Genomic DNA, 21005 nt, shown 5'->3' on the forward strand with positions numbered 1-21005 from the left:
GAGAATGGAGACTTCGGTGGGCGAGCTGAGGCAGCATATATAGACGGCAGGCCAGGCCAAAGGCCATGCGTGTGGGGGTGGCCATGCATGGGGCCCAAGTGGCAGCGGGAGGGACCCAGCTATGATGCATGGGACCCAAGTGGCAGCGAGCGGGGTGATACGTGCTACTAGAGCCCTGGGGCCCAAGCGGCAGCGGTGGTTGCTGGTTCTGGACCGTAGGTCCGTAGACCGTAGCTACGCACCTCTGCGTACGTCGGTCTGCAGTCTTGGCTTCTTCCTCTTCTCCGACGAGGCGACGACGACTCTGACCTCATGATCGGCGGCCGGCCGGCGTCGTTTTCTCTCTAGCTAGCTGTGCTGCTCCGCCCGACTATACCTGTCACCACACATGGGCCGGCCAAGTCCATCGATCGCATCATATACACACATACTAGTATGATAGACCATGCATGCACAGATCAGATAGATACTACGCATGGGTGTAGGTAAATAAATATATAGGAATTCCCATTCCTTAGTAATAAATCTATAAGTCCTTGATTTTTATTTTTTAGTTTCACAATATAGATACAAGATAGATAGATAGACGGATGATGCAAAGGACCTTAATCTCCCAAGTCTAAAATCATGGACAGATGGTGCACGTGCGCATCAACCGATGTACGTACTCACTTCGTATACCCTAATAAAGAGTGTTATTCTTAATTCATGAGAAATCAAATAATTTTAGCTTTAACCAAATATATAAAGAGATTATTAATATTTATGGTGCATAATCAATATCATTACATTAATCAAATGAATATATATTTAATATTAAACTTATTTAGAGAGACAAATGTTGTTAATTTTTTGTAAATCTAGTCAAACTTTCCATGGAACCCTATGCAATACTTTTTTTAGGGACAGAGGGAGTATGTATACAGCGTGTATGCTATATGCTATAGTTGTAAAATTTGAAGAATATATAGCGGTATAATTGTAGAATTGTTGCACTTTAGGTCTTGATTGATTGGACCCACCTAACTAATAGTTAGCTGCTAATTTTTAATATTGCTCCAAATCCAACCTTGATAGTGGATGCCTTCTCTGCCGTTGCACTTAGGTCTTAATTGGACCCACTGAACTAATAGTTAGCTGCTGAAATTAGCTAGGATGCATCCAAACGGGCTTAGCTAATAGACACTAACTATTAGCTGCATACCCAACTAGTGTTTTTTTTTTCATTTAGATGTTTTAATCAAGCTAACAACAACTAATAGTTCACGAAAAAAAATGTTTTTGCCCTTGATCAAATCCACCTTGTCCACTCCTATTAGCATTCAGTACGTCGGCCACTTGCACCACTGGTGCCTTCCTCGCAAGCTGTAGTTGTGACACAATGGTTTGTATGGAAGAGCAGCAACGACCGAGGAGGAGAGAGAGACGATGTCGGCAGCGAAGGTGAGTGGGTACGATGTTGGATTTGGATATGTGAGAAGGGAGGGAGGGGAGGGTCAAAATGTCAGATGCTTATGAAAGAGACGAGCAATATAGTCAGTCCAATCAATTCACCACCTACTGGCTAGAAACTATTAGCCTGTTAACTATTAGTTGTTAATAAATCTAAGCAGACCCTTAGACTACACACTTCATTTTGCCTCTCTTAAATAGAAACAATTACATATTATACAAGTATTCTCCTTGAGCAATTTTTTCCCTTGACAGCGTGTGTAGTGCTAGGTTTCTAGAAAATGTCGTGTTGGCCCATACGTTTTGGCTATTATTTAAGCAATCTAGTAATATCAATCTATTATTTAATGACAATATTAAGAGAAGAGTTTGTTTGATAAAGCTAGCTTGAGACGGCAACAGATGTTGAGGCGCTGACGTGCCGAATAGCAGCAGAGCCATTAGATATGAGTAGGGCAATGGTAGGTTGGGTGATGTTTTAGTATAAAAGGGCAACTATTGTGGGGGATATACCCCCGAGTGTCACAAGATGGTAGAAGATATGTTTTATGAGGACTCTTATAGATATTGTAATCCAAATAGAATACCTACCATATAGCCGATTAGGATACTTTTCTTGTAACCCTACTCCTCCGGAGTATATAAGGAGGGGCGGAGGTTCCCTAGTCGGCATCCAAATACAAATCCTGGGCTTAGCCTAGGGTTACATCTCATCAATACCAAAAGAACATAGAACGTAGAGTTTTACGTCGTCTTGATGGCCTGAACCTGTCTAAATCTTGTGTCTCTGTTGCCATCCAAGTTCTTGATCAGACGCACCTCACCACACAATCTACCATCGTGGGTATACCCCTCGGTAGACTATCGACGAGATATCGTCGATAACTATGGGTGCACAAGAAAAGGTTTGATCCAAAATTTAAACTATAACCAAGTAACTAAATAATTTGTAAGAGATTTGGATAGTTATTGAAGAATGGATCTCACTAAAATAGAACTAAAGGCTATCTTGATTTGGTCTTAGCAGAAGTCGCACAAACCATAGACACGGATAAGACAAAAAAAGAGAGAGGATATATGAATACCATAATAGCTGTAATCTAAGAGCAAGTAAAATAATAGGCTATAAGTGGGCTGAAAGCTGAGTTGGAGAAAAGAGAAGAGGAGAGAGAAAGAAAAGGGGGTTGTAAGCTTACGGCCAGTTTATGCACAAGAACCAAAAAAAAATTCTAAGAGAATAAAGTGGGCCATGTATTAATCATGAAGAGATAACTAGTATATTGGTGGACGGGTGAGAGATGGATTGCAAAGGTTCATACAATCATCAACATGTTGTATTATTAGCCTTGCTCTAAGTAATTGGTCTGCATGTAGTTCATGTTAATTAATACAGAGAGGACAATCACAATCAAACAAATAAATCTAAATCTATTTTAAAAAGTATTTTGAAGTAAATAAAGAAAACCCCAAAAGTTACGATAGAAACTAGTTATCCACGTTATTTGGCGGATCACCTTTACTCTGTCTACTATATATTGCACTTAGACTAGGCACTAGCCGTGTCTTCCTACATAAAATTGTTAGATATTATAATGTAATTCTTCATGAGCAATCTTTTTTTTTTTCAGAGCGTGCAGGGCTATCTTTCGACAACATGTCATTTTGGTGCAAGAGTGTGTATATTTAAGCAATCTATATCAGTATGAACCATGTATGTCATTCTATATGAAATTTAAGTTGCATGGTCGATAATATTTTCTAAATTTATTCTAGAAAGAAATGACGCTATTCATTTATTAGTAGAGACAAGCATCAATCATCACCATTTTTGTCTGACATCAATGTATATACAAGGTGACTTTATTTTCCAATCTTACCACCTTGAATGGCTCCATCTCTAGAGGAAGATGCTAACATATAGGCGCAAACATATACACCGGCCGGTACATACACGTACACTTATCCCTATAAAAAAACACATACTTCCTCTGATCTTTTTAAGTGTCACTATGATATTTGTATTGATCAAACTTTTTCTAAATTTGATCAGGTTTTTTAGAAAATATTGGTAATATTTGTATCTCTAAATAAGTTTATTATGAAAATAGATTCAAAGATCTATTTAATGACACTAATTATGTACCATAAATATTAATATTTTTTATATATTTAATTAAAGTTGAGTACGTTTAACTTGTTGGGAAGTGAAAATGATATTTAAAAAGAGACCGGAGTGACTATGCACACGTGGTAGGTTATAGTTTTTTTTTTTTTTGAAGAAACGTGGTAGGTTACAGTTGAGAATACATGCTTCCATAAAGATGTATGCGTCTATACCGACCCGGCTTTTTTTAAAACGCCCTTTATGTGTATTTCATTTCATTAAGGTTCCGTTTGGATCTCTTTATTTTGGAAAAATTAAAATCTACATAATGGATTAGACTATTTGGCTTGAAATTTGATATTCCATAATTTTTCTAAGCTCATAAATAAACCTATCTCAAATTTGTAGGGTGGGAGATGAAAATAGATTCTATAGATCATTATGCTATAATTCTATTCTCCAACTAATAGCACACTTTTCAATTCACTTCCATATAATAGAAATGCAATATATAAGTATGTCCCTTGTATGTCTAACAATAAATATACAAATATATTCTATATGCAACTATATTAGCTTAATTAATCTATGCCTAAATTGTAATTATTAGAATGAATTCAATTCCAAGAATCCAAACGGCCCAGAGAAAGCTCGAAAGTTTTTTACACACACTTCCCGACTTGAATAAGTTAGCTGTCGAAAGGTCAGCACTGATACCGACTGTAGGGTCGAGATAGAGGATTAGAGGGGGTGAATAGTCATTTCTAAAATTAATCGTGTTGGCTAACCGTAATAAATACGGAATTAAAACTATCGATCTAGCTAAGACTACACCCCTCTATCTAAGTATCAAGCACCTTAAAAAGATCATAAACAAGCAACCAAGGTGCCGTGCTAGCTAGAGCTCATCTAACCAATTCTAGGAATAAGGTCACAAAAATCTATGCCACTAGTATTTCAAGCACGGAAGAGCTCCTACACAACTAGTAGGCAAAAGTACAAAGCTTCTAAGCTCACTAGCAATGCTCAATAACAAGACAACTAATACCTAAATTAGAGAGCACAACTTATTTAGCTACACAAACTAAGTAATATGACTAACAAGGTTACTAAAACCAAATTAGCCATGCAAGAGAGTTACTTCTATGCTACACAAGCAAGAAGGTAACTAGCAAGCTACACAAGCAAACTAACTACAAGAGCAACTACACCAGCGCAATGTATATGAAAGTAAATACAAGCTTGTGTAATAGGGATGCAAACCAACGGAAAGACAATGATGACACGACGATTTTTCTTCCGAGGTTCACGTGCTTACCAATACGCTAGTCCCCATTGTGTCGACCTGCTCACTTGGTAGTTCGGCGGCTAATTGGTATCACCCGTTAAGCCCACACGTTGGGCACCGCAAGAACCTACCCACAAGTGAGGGTAGCTCAATGGCACGCTCTACTAGAGTTGCTCTTCGCGATCCCCACGGGGCGGGCACAATCCCCCTCATAAATCATCCTCTCGAGCACCGCACAATCTTCTCGCGTGCTTCAATGGAGTCACAAGCCACCAAGCCGTCTAGGAGGTGGCAACCTTCAAGAGTAACAAGCACCACCAGCTTGCAACACGATCACCTAGTGCCACTCGATGCAAATCTCATAATACAATTGCACTAGAATCGCTCACTCACTCGATCAGATGAATACTACCAAGCATGAGTGAGTTAGAGGGCTCCCAAGCACCACCACATAAGCCACCAAGGCTCTAGTGTACTCCGCAACCAGCCCTAAGGTTGACTAATGCTTGGTTTTATAGCTCCAAAAAAATAGAGTCGTTATACCTCTTCATTGGACACTCTGCGCAGCGACCGAACGCACTGCTCAACATGACCGGATGCTCCTGTAGCAGAGTCCGGTCACAGGATGAACTCCACGTGTCCAGCTCCTTTGAAATCGATCGTTGGCCTCCAACGATTACTTCGCTCGCGCGTGAACAACTAAGGACCGGGCGCTCCTGTCCAAAACGATCGGACTCACCAAGCCGTGCGTCAGGTCGCGTTGTGTGCAGTGCCAGCCGGTGAATAGTGTCAGGGGTGCGTCCGGGCGCGTCCCTAGGCCAGCGTCCGATCAAGCCGCACGCACTCACCAGTGCGTCACGAGGCTGATCGAACTCACGTCCGGTCACACTACCTGCAAGTCCGATCACTACTGCCCTCTCTCTCCCATACACTATTCCTCAATAAGAATTTCTTGCTGAGAAATGGGAATTGCTGGTCGAGGGATTTCTCTCTCACTGACACGCACTGACAACGCATGCAAGCTTGTCCCCTTCCACTATTCCTCAACAAGAATTTCTTGGTCAGCAAAGGGAATTGCTTGTTGAGAGTCAACACCACTATTTTCACCATTTTAAGTGCTATTTCTTCTCTATTTTCACCACCTTTGCAAATGTGCTAGCACCACCAATTGTTCACCACCATGTGCAAGTGTGTTAGCATTTCACAAACATTTTTTTCAAAGGATTAGTCACTTATTTCACCACGCCACTTGATCCTAGCAACGATGCAAAGTTAGATCACTTAAGTGGCACTAGATGACTGATATGCAACATAGGTTTGTCCCTCTTGATAGTACGGCCATCTATCATAAACCCGGTCATAAGCTTCTCTACATACCTATGACCGGTGAAATGAAATGCCCTACAAATATATATTTGCCTTGTGCATTCCATTCCATCTCCTCCAATGTCGATGCAACACATGCACCAACATGATCACGAATGATATGATCCACTTCATATCATCATGTGACCTTGTTGGTTCGATCTTGACCTCACCTGCTTCTTCTCCTGTTGCCTTGGTCCATCGGCGTCAAGTCTTTGCTCAAGCATCCCGCCACGCGGTCCAGCAGCTTCAAAGCTTCCGACTTGCCCTTCACTCTTGCAACCGGTCCATCAAGCCAAGCCTCATCTTGATCTTCTCCATCTTAGTCACATGACTCCATGTCATGTCTCATATGCAATGAGCTCCTTCATCACATGTGTGAGCCTTGCAACAAATCCAAGGCATCTTCATCGTCATGGCATGAGTTGCTCACACAAGTGTACCTGTGGACTAATTACATGTATATCTCACATTTAAACATATTAGTCTACCTAAGTTGTTACTCAATTACTATAACTAAACCAGGACCTTTCACCGACCCGGGCTTAAAGAAAATCTAGAGACAGAATGTTAAAAATCACAGAAAGTATGTACAAAAAAAGAAGAAGAAGAAGAAGAGGGCCACTACATGTATATATGTGGTCCTTGTAACAGCTCGATTCAGTTAAAACTACACCTGCCTGGCGCAAGCAAGCAAGCAAGGATATATATATATATATATATATATATATATATATATATATATATATATATATATATATATATGCGATGCATTTCAAAAAGAAAAAAATGATATATATGCGATACTAGATAGCGAAGGTAAAAGCTAGCTTAGTACGCACGCTTGCAGCTGCATCCTCTGCATCCCCTATATACAGCAAGACTAGCTTTTTGTTCCATATATAAAAGATTCCGATCCGCTAGCTGATGACTACTAGGTTTGTGCTTCTTGTGCGTGCTCATCGATCGACGCCACACCCACACCCACACCCACACCCGTAGTCTGCAGATATAGCTAGCTAGAAGATGCAAAGTAAGTAGCTACAGAATCTGAAGCTAGCAGCTAGCTACTGTACAAGTTACCGCACCGCTCATCTCTCAGATCCATCCATGCATCGATCGACCATGGACGGGCTGGGGCCTGGGGTAGGTGTCTGTACAGATGGAGAGCGCATGTGTGCTAACTGACGAAGCACGAAGCAGAGGCAGAGCTAGACGAACGAAGCAGCAACAAGGTTGGTACGTAAACGACACACCACCACCACCAACGCCTTATCCTTTGTAAGCTAGCTAGCTAGTAGTACTACCAGCTAAAATATTGTTACCTCCTTTCCGTGTGTGTATGTATATACATAATACATACATATAGATAGAGAGAGAATTGTTCTGATGTTGTTCTAAATCAAGAAGTTTTAGTTTGACCAAATTTATAAAATTATTATTTATGAGACACCAAGTAGTAAATATCGTTAGATTCATGATGAAATAATATATTTTTCATTAAAGAAAGGTTACTATTAATTAATTCTAGTACCTCGGTAAAAACTGTATACTCTGCTATCCTATCTGAATGGCACCCGGCCGGGTGTTTGCCTCGTTGCCGCTAGATTTTCTTTTTCTTTTTACAAAACTGGAGGACCAAGGTCCCTACAGGAATTTTATTAAAGTTATAAAAGAAACAAAAGTCCAACAGTACAGAAGGAAGTTCAAGACACAAAGAAAGAAAGAAAGAAGAGAAGAACAAGAAGGGAGATTACAACATACTTTGAATCCATAAATCAAAAGTAAGGGTCTTCATTTCTTTTCTGAAAATTCCTTGGACAGTTTCAACACTCGGTTGGATGCCTTTGATAATGAGATCATTCCTGACTGTCCAGATAGCCAACACATCAATATAGCAGCCATCAGGAAGAAGTTTGGGTGAGCTTGGTCTCTGATTTGTATAACTGCCTCTAGAATATCAGAACCTGACTGAACTGTAATGCCAATCAAACTCCAACAGATTTTGGCAAAGTGACAATTCAGGAAAGATGAGTATTTATTTCTTCAACAGTTTGCTGGCAGAGCACATTGTCAATGACAACTATGCGTACGGAAACAAGATATCGGATAAATAGACAACTATCCTAACGTATGTTTGCCGCTGAACTTTCATTTAAAAAATAGCATTTAAGGCTTATTTAGATATACTCGTATTCACCTTAATTCACGTATGTTAGAGTATATTATAATAAAAATTAATTAATTTTATTTCACCCAATTCATCGTTTTTTTAGCTTCAACTAATTCCTCTTAATACATATGAATTGAGGTGAATATGAATACGATTGCATCAAACAATCCCTTACAAATAAATAGACGACGACCCTTCACACTATATGTATGTACTCCCTCTGTCCCCAAAAAATGTCGTCCTAGCTTTCGAATGGTGTCCCAAAAATACTGACGTTTTAGACGTGGGCCCACCTAAGATTCCCTTCACCCTGCCATCTACTCCCTCATCGACGTCGTCGTCTCCTCCCACGCACTCTCCTCTTTTTCACTGCTACCTTCTTCTTCCTCTCCACTAGCGACCCCCTCCTCTTCTCCTCTGTCGGTCGCCTTCCTCTTCTTCTTGGCCGGCGGGACGGAGGTCGGTGCCAAGCCTCCTCTTCATCTCCGCCGGTGTGGAGGCGACGCTGTTTGGGGATGCTACACCGGGGCCGTGGAGATCCGACCCATCCCTCCTCTGCTCCTTCCACCCTGTCAGCGGCCTCCCCTTCCATCGCACCGCCGGAGAGGAGGCCGGGACAGAGAGGGTGCGACCTGCTCAGGGTTGTTGGGTCTGGCCGGCCGGGATGGTGCAGCGGCAGACGAGTGATGCCTCCGGTGCGCGATGTAGAGCAAACCAGCGGCGGCCCGTGGCCTCCCTTGCAGCTTGCGGCGCTTGATGCGGAGCGGACCGGCAGTGAGCGTGGGCTCGTCTTGGCGGGCACACTACCGACCGCGCGGATCTAAAGGCGAATGGGAGAGGGAAGCAAGAGAGAGAGAGAGAGAGAGAGAGAGAGATTGTAGGGGTACTTTGATCTTTTTCCTTTTTCATTGGTTGTCGTGCCCATTCCTAGAACGTCAGTGATATTGGAAGAGAGGAAGTACACACTACCTATATAGCAAAGAAAAATTGACGCAAAATGAATTTTCAAAAGAAAGATATGTATGAATGATGCTAAATACAACTGTTTAGCTTCTACAGGGAGAATATATTTGCAACTATCTAGGGCTGGATTTTAGATTTTAGAGGAGTACATTCAAATTTTCCTTTCTTATTCACAAATATCAATGCATACTACTCCCTCTGTCCTGTAATACAGTGCATTTTAGGAATTTTAATATAGATTAAGAGAAAACATAAAAGGCGCATGTACCCTCATTTTATTTCCTAATCAGACGCTATCATCAACGTGATTAATGGTGATTGGTTGATAAATAAAAAGTATTTAATGCAAAACTTGTTTTTGTCCTCTAGAATGTCTTAAATTTGAGGACAAATTTTAAATGCTAAAATGCACTATATTACAGGATGGAGGGAGTAGCTCGCTACATGTTGCATTTGTATGGTCGTGCAAGATGCATGACTGGTGTGAGAGGTGCCCATATATGTAAAGGTCTGTTTGGATAGTATGAATTAAAACCAATATCTCTAGAGAAAGTGTTTCTCATTTATTATTAGATTACTTTCTAATTCTTCTTAATTCCTACTCCCTCTTCCTGTAATATAAGTATATTCTAGCATTCAAAATTTATCCTAAAAAATAACGTATTCTAGAGGACAAAAATAAGTTTTGCATTAAATATTTTTTATTTATCAACCAATCACCATTTATCACGTTGATGATAGTGTCTGATTAGGAAATAAAATGAGGGTACGTACGTCTTTTATATTCTCTTTTAATTTATCTTAAAATTTCTAGAATGTACTATATTACAGGACAGAAGGAGTAAGAACCAAACAGGGCCTCCTGAGAAAGTCTCCAGCTGAACTTATTACATGTATTGCAAATTACGTGCCATCCAATATACATTCTCTTTTCTGCCATTGAATCTATTATTATTCTCTAGTATGCCATGACCGTCATTTTTATGTAATAACAGACTATGCTTTGCAAGAAAAGAAAGACATGTATGTTGCTTTTGCAAACTTCTGATTCTACCCCTTCGGCCTCCAAGACCCTTGTCCAAAATCGTGGCCTATCTCCGATCTCTCTCCCCAAATCCCCATCAGTTTCAAACCCTTGTAGCTGATTCGCCTCTCTCTAAAGGTCTGACCAATAATCATCAACCATCGTGTCTTGGCTTGAGCGCGGCCACCCCTTGGTTTTGAGAAAATGCAGTACGTATGTCATATGATACCTAATGATGCTGAGTGCTGTGCACATGCATGTTACGTTGCGTGTGCATTTTCTTTATTTAATTCGTGAACGGAAGACTTTACAAGTCTTCGAACAAATTAAAAGTCGAGTTCATGATGATGGCTCATTTCATGCCATTTAGCCCTGCGGGGGAATATCTCGCGTTCACACACGTAGGCGTGCGTGTGGACTCACCTTCTGACCTCAGATAATAAAGGTTACAGTAGCTTCAATGATTATTACGTACCATGGATCAGTACGTTTGCATACCCATCAGTACAACTTGATTCCACAAACTCTTGACGTACCCTAGGTGATAATAAATGGATAAGTTTATTTTATTTCTGAAAATATATATCTTTTTCGCGAGCGGGTTGAACCCATTTTTTCATTAGGAGAAAAGGACAAAAGAAAGACCGGAACACGGATACAAATGACTCACAAGTAATCCTAGGATTACCGGCGGAATCCAAAAACACAAACAAACAACAAGAATACACAGGGGGTGGGGGGAACCTCCACCTCCAAAACACCAGCCGACTATGCCTGCAAAAGAGAAAGACATCCGGCGCAATGGTCGCCAACCGGGGGGTGAAGCTGTGGTGGCAAAGCATCCACCGGTAGATCCGCAAGCGACCAGGTAGCCGCTGCGAAGAAGAAGACCGAATCTGCCAGCGACCTGGTAGCCGCAGCGAAGTAGAAAACTATAGTATATGCTAGCAACTAGGTAGCCGCTTGCGAAGAAGACGACGTATCCGCCAGCGACCAGGTAGCCGCTGCGAAGAAATAGACGACTGCGGCAACACCAACACCCGAGGTGGACAGACCAAAGCGAAGAGGAAGCTGAAGCACAAGCAGACACAGTACAAAGCTAGGAGCGGCTCCGACGGATGGTGGCCCGACAACGAAGCCTCCAAGAAGTGAATGACGTCCACAGACGCTAACAACTTTGAAGAGGGCACACGAAGGACTTCAGTCCCGGAACGGCCCCAACTACCCGCAACGAACTAACTGATCCTTCGACGACGCCTTTAGGAAGGTGGATGACGCAGGCTGCGCCACCGCCAGCCGGCCCTAGGCGAGAAGCCGGGCAGGGTTTTCACCCAGGAGCTTGTTCGACGGTCACTAGGGTGTCTCTTGGCCTCGGCCATCGGCCCCAAGAGGCGCTGGCCACCGCATGCCATGGCCAGCCGCCCACCTACACGAGCCCGCCCATAGGTGCGGTGGATGGGATACCGGTAGCACGACGTCTTGCGCGAGAGCTGGAGCTGCTCCAGGAGGCGTCCGCGGCCGTGTAGCTCCCCACTGCCCTTGAGCAAGAGCGTGACAACGCCTCACCAGCATAGGAAGCCGCGGAGGCTAGCACCGCTCCACACGGCGTCGAGGCCCCGGTTGGAACCCAGAGCAGCTCCACGCGCCGACGGATATCCGAGGAGAACCGGGCCCGCCGGCCACCAGGCCAGCCATCCGCCAGCCGCCAACCGCATCCGGGTGAATCCACCGGCACCCACCAGATCCAGAGCAAGGGCGCGAGATCCGGCCATGGACGGCCCAGATCCACCCCACCGGCCAACTTGCAGGCCGTCATCGACCAACAACAGCAGTGGAGCGAGATTCCGGCCATGGCTGGCCAGGATCTGCCCCGCCACCCATGCTAGCCAGGAGATCCGGCACTTGGGACCCTGGATCCGGCGCCTGTGGCCCTGGATCTGGCTGGCCGGCCACCCTAGCTTGCTGGAGTTGAGGAGGGTAGAGAGGGGGGTGGAGGGGAGATGGGGAGGGAGGGGGGCTGCGAACAACACCCTTTTTTCAGAGCTGCCGTTGGCCACCGCCGCCGCACGCCGGAGGGCGGCGACGACGGCCGGAAGAGGGTGCAGTGGACGGGGGGCCTAGGGCGGCGGTGACCGGTGAGTCATCCCCGAGCCGTCTCGAGAGGGAGACGACACACTCACTTTTAAATACAGTGTACTGATAAGAGGTTCTACCGTAATACTATAAACTTCACTAGTTTATGCTAAACAAATACACTAGTTATGGTTAGCAACCCATCATTATATAGCCAACGATCCTTTATGTGACACACACAAGTCTTTACTTTAAAAGGTCAAAACGTAAAGAACCGAAACACCAATATGGATTTTTAGTGGTTGTAAATGGGTGTTGGCAAATAGTATATGAGTAATTATTTAAACAACCGTATGAGATTCACATATCAATATCTTGTTTTTTCAACCACGGATTAAACATGTACACCAAATTGCCTTTGTTTCAAAGTTGTCGAATATGCTTCTCCAGTTGTGTCACATGATGCAGGGGCACACATGTGGTATATAGACGTACAGGCATAGGCGGAGCTTCATTAGGGCCATAGTGGGCCATGGCCCCTCCTCACTTTTGTAATTCTGTAAAGGATGCTACAGTATCTTAGTGTATTTTGCTAATGAAGATTTAAGTTGGCCAGCCTTGCACTCCCTAAGCCATGCATATTCTACTGTTGCCCCCCTCTAAATCTAACTTCAAGCTCCACTGCGTACAGGTAACTGACTGAAAAGTCGCATACGACTCTATCTACATCTTACGATATATATTTATCATCGAGGATACTCCAATGGTTACGTGTGTTGCTCTCTTTTGAAGATATGTTGTTCAACATGTCCATCTAGCTAAGTTACACTAGACATTTTGTGGGCAGGGTGTGGAGCTAGAGCAAATCTAAAGGAGGTGTGCTTGCCTTACGAGTGCAAGGATTTATGACACGAGGGTGTGGATATAGTGAAAATTTGGCTCTAATCTTTTTTACTTGGCTGCGACCGCACCCACTTGTCTGAACATAGCTCCGCCCTAGTTGCGACGTAGATACAATGTTGTCTAGTGTAATTTAGCTAGATAGACACTTCAAACAACATAGCTCCAAAAGAGAGCAACACACGCAACCATTGGAGCATCCTTGATGATAAATATATAAGATGTAGATAGAGTCCTATGCGACTTTTCATCTATTGTCTGTCTGTACCACATGTGCCCTTGCGTCATGTGACACAGCTGGATGAGCATATTCGACAACTCTGGAACAAGAGGCAATTTGGTGTACATGTTTGGTTTCTGCCTAAAAAACAAGATATTATTGATATGTGAATCTCATACAACTATTTAAATTACTCATGGTACTATTTGTCAACACCCATTTACAACCACTAAAATGTGGGCCTCATTGTCTGTGATTATTACCACCCCACATGTAAGACATATGTTGAGTATAAAAAATATATCATGACCATGTGTAAAAGAAGAGCGCATGAGCATGCCAAAGCCTTTGTCGGGCAAGAAGATAGAGTCCTATGCGACTTTTCATCTATTGTTTGTCTGTACCACATGTGCCCTTGCGTCATGTGACACAGCTGGACGAGCATATTCGACAACTCTGGAACAAGAGGCAATTTGGTGTACATGTTTGGTTTCTGCCTAAAAAACAAGATATTATTGATATGTGAATCTCATACAACTATTTAAATTACTCATGGTACTATTTGTCAACACCCATTTACAACCACTAAAATGTGGGCCTCATTGTCTGTGATTATTACCACCCCACATGTAAGACATATGTTGAGTAGAAAAAATATATCATGACCATGTGTAAAAGAAGAGCGCATGAGCATGCCAAAGCCTTTGTCGGGCAAGAAGATAGAGTCCTATGCGACTTTTCATCTATTGTTTGTCTGTACCACATGTGCCCTTGCGTCATGTGACACAGCTGGATGAGCATATTCAACAACTCTGGAACAAGAGGCAATTTGGTGTACATGTTTGGTTTCTGCCTAAAAAACAAGATATTATTGATATGTGAATCTCATACAACTATTTAAATTACTCATGGTACTATTTGTCAACACCCATTTACAACCACTAAAATGTGGGCCTCATTGTCTGTGATTATTACCACCCCACATGTAAGACATATGTTAAGTAGAAAAAATATATCATGACCATGTGTAAAAGAAGAGCGCATGAGCATGCCAAAGCCTTTGTCGGGCAAGAATGCTGGGAGCAAGCTTCACCTTATGTGTTCATGGTGTCGTCATTCATTGAGGACCCTATACCTTTGCTAGCTAGGGTTACAGTGGCAGCATATGCATAGATCCTACAAGCACACACTGGCACATCATATCATATCATATATCACCTTTAGTTTCTGAGCCAACTTTTTTACTGTTGCACATGCGCTTGTGTTTTCTACAGTTCTAATTAGGCTGCATCTTCTAACTGCGGTTCTGATTCATCCAAATGTGTTGTGTGCTCCCCCACCTGCACCTTTTGTCCCTGAAAGTATTACTAATTATTAGGTTATTAGCTGTGGCAGCCTACTGTAAACGTTGCTATCGAGTCATTGTCTTCATAGTCTAATGTTTTTTGGCAGCCATGCAACGCCCGAGGTTTCACGAGTCTCACGGAGACACTATCCATCAAGGAAATGCTTTAAACAGGCTGCAGGAACTTCGTGAGGTGAGTCCTTTTGGATACTGTTTCAAATTCCATCTTTATTCTGTGTAATTTCCCATGCAGAACTATCCAAACATACAGCCGTATCGATTAACTTATTTGATGCATTATGGTTTGAGTTGCATTGTTTGTATTCAGTAATTGTAGCCTCGGTTCTCTTTTAACAAGTGATGTGTATTCATATGCTATATTTCCAGGTTCGCGGTCTCTATGTTTGGGCTGCTTCTGTTGGTTCCACAGGATCAGCTGCTGTTTTTTTTTACAATTACCGGTGCATAACTTTGCTATAGCTTCCTGCTGCTTCTGATGGTGCATATTGTGCCTGTTAGGGTAACCTCGTGCTGCTGCAACCGTTGCTTACTGAATTTGTAACAAAGCGATGATTTAACTGTGTGGCCCTGTGTTGATGCTGACGTACAGTACAAAGTGTGCTCCTACCTCCGATGCATGTTTATGTGTAATATTCTGTTTGCATCCTTATGTTTGGACAAAGAACTGCTTTTACATCGTCCCTGCAGTTTTTAGTCCACTACAGATTTTTTTTTCTACCTTCAGTTCTACTAATTTGATGTGTTCGTGCTTCCTTTCTTTCACTAGGTCCCTAAGTTTGTGACCAGTCTGGTAAATCTCAAAGGACTTCTACTGGTCTCGAAGGATTAATATCTGCGCTACGTTCCGTAGTATCCCTGTCGTTACACAGGATCTTCGGTTTGCCTTGCTCCTAAGGTGACCTGCCTATGCTCTAGCCTCTTTCTCAAAAAAAAAAAAAAAAAAAAACACCTTCGATTCTCCTGATTTGGTGTATTTGTGGTTTTTAGTCACGCTATCTCCTGCTACATCTATGTTCAGTGTGGTTCATCTCAAAAGAGTTCTACTGATTCCAAAGGATTACTCTGTTCTTGGATTTTTGTTTCATGTTCTCTTAACGGTTTATTTTAGTGCAGGAGATTGCATTTTCATACAATGTTATCCTGAAAAACTCATCGATGCATGTGATAAGTCCAATAGGGAAGCCTCTATAAACTACCATGTTCTATGCACTTTACTTTTCATTTCGTATGGTCACCTCTGGTACTGACAGTGTGCTGTTCTGTTACATTTTTGTTTCACATTCTCTTGATGGTTTATTTTAGTGCAGGAAATTGTATTGTCATAACCTGTTATCCTCATAAACTCATCGATGCATATCATAATTCCAGTAGAGAAAAAGGTAGCATGCAATAGTCCCTGAGTCCAAAAATAGTTCTTGTTTCCTCTCAATTTTCTTTCACCTCTAACATCTTTCTCTCTTATATTACTTCCAGGCAACTATTGGTCACTACAAAATTTCCACGTACCTGCACAATGACACTGCTCCTCGAACTGTTGAATGCATTTTTCCTTGCATATATACCCATGCACTAAATATCTACCACTTGCGACAAGTGTAAATATTAACAAGGCAAACTTTGGCCTTTTGGTTTGTGCAACTCTACTGTAAATGCAGGGAATGCAGACATATACGCACCTTTTATATGTGACTGATTCAATGCAACAGTTATAAATTATAGTTTGGCCTACCCGCAGCGAAGCGCGGGGTGGTGCCATCTAGTTTTTTCTATAGTGCTCCGTACTGTTGAGGTGTCGCTATTGCTGGTGAACAGCTCTCTCTCTCTCTCTCTCTCTCTCTCTCTCTCTCTCTCTCTCATTTTCCTGCACTTCTTTTTTTTTGAAAATATATAAATCTAAAACCATTTTTGTGAAAACTGGCGATACTGCCACAGGAAAATGCTATAGTGGTAGATTATGTTGCTCAAAAGAGGTTCTCTCAGATTTATTATTCTACAAGGGGGAAAACAGCACCTAGCAAGATCAGTATATGCATGGCACATATTAGATATATATATTATTCTGTTCAGTACCTATGGCAATATCACTACAGGATTATGAAAAATGACATAGCAGGAATCTCTTCCTTGTTATCGACAAGACTAGTAGTAAAGTTGTTCAGGTTCCTCGAGGTATCCAATCTGATACGAAGCCTAGCTAACCACAGCCTTACATTTTAAAAAGAGTGATCATCATTGATATAGCGTAGTACTACCTCCATCTCCATCTCAAAAAAGATGTATTTCTAGGTTTGGTCAGAGTTAAACCGATATAAGTTTTACTAAGTTTATGGAAAAGTATCAACGCACATTTAAGATTCCAAATAAGTATATCTTCTTATATAAATTTAGTTAAATTTGAAATAGTTTGACCAAGCACTATTTCCAAATTACATTTTTTTTTGGACTGAGGGAGTGAATCACAGCTATGTGTGTTACAAGTTACTTCCTCATGCCAAACAAGTTTGTCCTCTGCCCGTGCGTTTCAACAGGAGAAAAAAATAAATATTTATTAGGAAATGACAACGGAAATCATCCTTGACTCAGAGTTGGCGTGTTCCATGTGTCTGCGTCCTGTACGAATTCCTCGTAGATCACGCGTCTCAGTTCAGTTAAAAAATCATGGTCCCAATGCAACGCTAGGGCATATATCTATCAAGAACAAGGTTGTAAACAAAAGAGGGATCATGAGTTCGCATAATGAAAAAAGGGTTTCACACTATTTATAATATTTAATTATATCCTTGGACGTACCTAGCAATCTGCTTTATTATGTTTCTCCAGCAAATAGTTCCTCCACAAATACATAACAAGAGAATTGATCATGGTTTATTTTTCTCATCAAGATGCATGTATCCTAACTACATCGACCCAACGAATACAATGCTGACAATTATATACAAGCCTAACCACTACCGATAGAAGATTAGTAAGAATCGATATCTAGTGCAATCTGCATCTCACGCTCCACCACCATGAGCAGCGGCAGGCCCAACACGAGGAACGTCGTCCCCGCTAGCCATGTTGGCCGCCTCGATCAGATTTCGTTGCTCGCCGAATAATAATACTCGTAACTAATTGATTTTACGAGTCTAAGCTACATAGCCACGTACACGTTACGTACCTATGCATAGGTTGCACCTCGCACCAGCTTCTCGTCTTATATTTCCTCCTATTCTTGTTTTCTTTTGCGGATCGATACCGAGTCCGTTAAGGCCGGGGACCATCCGTACGTGGGTTGTACGGGAAAAAGAACACACACAAAAAAAGGAATTTTAAAAACGTCGATGGGAGTTTTACTGGAAAAAGAGAACACAACAAAAACGAAATAAAAAAAAGCTCGTGCTTGAGTTTGTCTACCGGATCCGTGCAGGAGTGTACCAAAAAAGAACAAAAAAAAAAAAAGAAATCTCGGATGATCCTGAGTTTTTTTGGAAAAAAAAAATAACGAACTGGATTTTGCCTCACGGATCCGTAGGTACGGGGGTTGTACACAAAAAAAAGGAAATAAAAAAACGTCGGTTGGAGTTTTACTGGAAAAGGAGAACACAATAAAAACGTAATTTTGTCTACCGGATCCGTGCAGGAGTGTACCGAAAACGAATAAAAAAAAGAAATAAAAACGTTTGTGGCTCTTATCTTGGTTTAGGAATCTTGAGATTTTTTTTTTGCGAGCAAGGGAATCTTGAGATTATGGGGATTACGCGGTCTGGAGGAATCTTGGTTTAGGAGGAGTCTTACATCTTACCTGTAAGATCACGAAAGACGGAGGGCTCATATAACATGACGTCTAGATCGAACGGTTATTATAGAAGAAGAGCCCCTCCAAACAAAACTCGCTCTTTTATAGTGTGATGATGATGACGACGATGATATTGACAATTATTGATATATTATATAAAATTATGTAAAAGATCCACAACGTAGGGTGCCAAGGTTGATGCTACTAGATTCATTGTTTTTTAGAAAGGGGCTACTAGATTCATTGTTAAAAACACTTTCATAATATATATAACTCTTTCTATTTAGGTAGTATATTTTTATAGATACGGGTAGCCGAAATATCATATTGGAAACCGTGATTTTAGAGATATGGCTAGCCAAAGTAATTCTTTATACTGGATTGTTGACTTCTCAGAAGATTTTTTTTTTCTTCCTTTTTCTCATGAGGGAATATATTCATGCATCTCTGCAACTTCATGGCTGCATCAACAGTTGTATGGTGACATACTTGCCACATGAAAGGACTGGGCTGCTATGTGATCATGCTAAAAAGGTTTGGTTGCAGGTATACATCCGCAGTGATAACTCTTGTGAACCTGCAAGGGATTTAGTCTCTAAACTGTGATCAACAGGTCCGAGTGTCCAAATTTCAGGAAATGCCGAGAGACTAGGGACAGCAGAGACGAAAAAGGGTAGAGCGACAGCAACTCGTCAAAACGTTTCAGTTTCAGGCAACAGCCAATAATACAGCAGCAGTGAATTGAAGGCAACCTGCAACTACTGGACTGCTCTGAATAACCAAATAGAACAACTCCCACATCACAAATAGGAAACCCTGCCAGATCAGTTACTGTGCCTTTTTCCTGGCAGGGATTGTCCTAACCAAATCCACTGAAAAAATGCGACGACTCGACGCAAGATCAATGGGTCCTGTGTTCCTGTACCTTTGTTGGAGTTTTTCTGAATTAGCTAGCAGCATCTATCATACACAGTCCTGCTCTGCTGCTGTCTCCAGTTGCTTTCTCAGCTCGCTTTCTTGCTGCTGCTGCGGCTTCCTCTCCTTTTGCTTGTCACTGTAGTGCGATGAGAGCCATCGAAAATGCAAGTGGATCATTGCCATGCATGTTCATGTTGGCCGGCCCTTGGAAGTCAGTGGAAGACAGACACCAAAAGAGCTGAAGCAAATATGAAAAGGTGTACGTGAACATGGGTGCCATTCCAGCTTCTTGACCTCCTGCACACAACCAAAGAAAAAAAAAAGAGTCTGGAGTGCAGAAATGGGCAACCAACCAACCATATATGCATTCTCTGATGAAAGTCAGACTTGTCGCAGCCGTTGGCTCTGGCTCGCTCGTAGATGAATAGATCTCATCTCAGCATCCCTGACCAACAGGCGGCAGCATCTCTAATGGAACGACTTTTCGATGAAAAGACGCATGCAGACACGCATGCGCGCGAAGATAGCTATTCCCTATCGATCGATCTACACCAGATGATCAGACTTTCGGCGATAAATGGGACGCATCGACAGCAAAAGCTCAGATGTCTTGGTACGTAGCATGGATGGAATTGAGTGTAGGATGTATATATTCTTGGGGTCTATGTTTCTTTTCAAACTGCTTTGCATTTTGCTGTGGTACTCGGTACTCCTGAAGTCCTAAACAACCGTGGGTCGTTCATTTAATTAGATCGGATCCTCTTAACGGAAAACTTGCCAAGGCATGTTCGCGAAAAAATTTAATTAGATTGGATGGTTATGATCGGGACGTTTGGTAGAGCTTCAACAATCCAAGAATTGAAGCTAGAAAAGCCAGAGCTGAAATTCCTTAAGAAGCCCTACCAAAGAGAACATATATAAAGTAAAGAAAGATAAGGCAACCACGACATGGAACTTGAATTATTGTTATTATGGGGCTAGAAATGCATGGATCTCTCTCACTCGCCAATGCAAGTTGTACTGAACGTGTTGTTGCGTGTGTGGAGAAAAAAACGCAGGGGCTTGTGGCGGGCACGAGTCTTCCACGATCACACAATGACAGAACCTACAGGATAGGGACGCATATATATGCAGTGGAATTCAGAGCAGAACATTATATATATTGTGTTTGTTTGGCTTCTCAGCTCTCCTGAAGCTAAGCTAGAGATGGAGAATTTTTCGTCGATCCGTCGTGTGGTTGTGCAAGGTCTCAAAATGCATGCGTGCCGGAATCGGTTCCTCGAAAATGACCTGCATTGCCTAGCATGCGAGAATATAATATATGTTTCAGGGGGAAGGTTATTCTGAATGCCAGAACCAGTAATGTCTGTGGTGCTCATCA

General features: G+C 42.1%; 1 long non-coding RNA gene across 3 annotated transcripts; it reads left to right on the forward strand.

Moving 5' to 3' along the window:
* The first annotated feature begins 7034 nt into the window (after positions 1-7034).
* On the forward strand, positions 7035-16689 carry LOC136552973 (uncharacterized). Of its 3 annotated transcripts, none has more exons than XR_010782896.1 (5): positions 7035-7448; positions 15015-15100; positions 15427-15554; positions 15695-16307; positions 16402-16689. It is a non-coding gene; the product is annotated as an uncharacterized lncRNA (long non-coding RNA). The 3 variants fall into 3 exon arrangements; XR_010782897.1 differs by having other exon boundaries at positions 7035-7444; XR_010782898.1 differs by lacking the exon at positions 15427-15554.
* Positions 16690-21005: the final 4316 nt, after the last annotated feature.

This window comes from Miscanthus floridulus, chromosome 4 (genome assembly GCF_019320115.1).
Source record: "Miscanthus floridulus cultivar M001 chromosome 4, ASM1932011v1, whole genome shotgun sequence".
NCBI lineage: Eukaryota > Viridiplantae > Streptophyta > Magnoliopsida > Poales > Poaceae > Miscanthus > Miscanthus floridulus.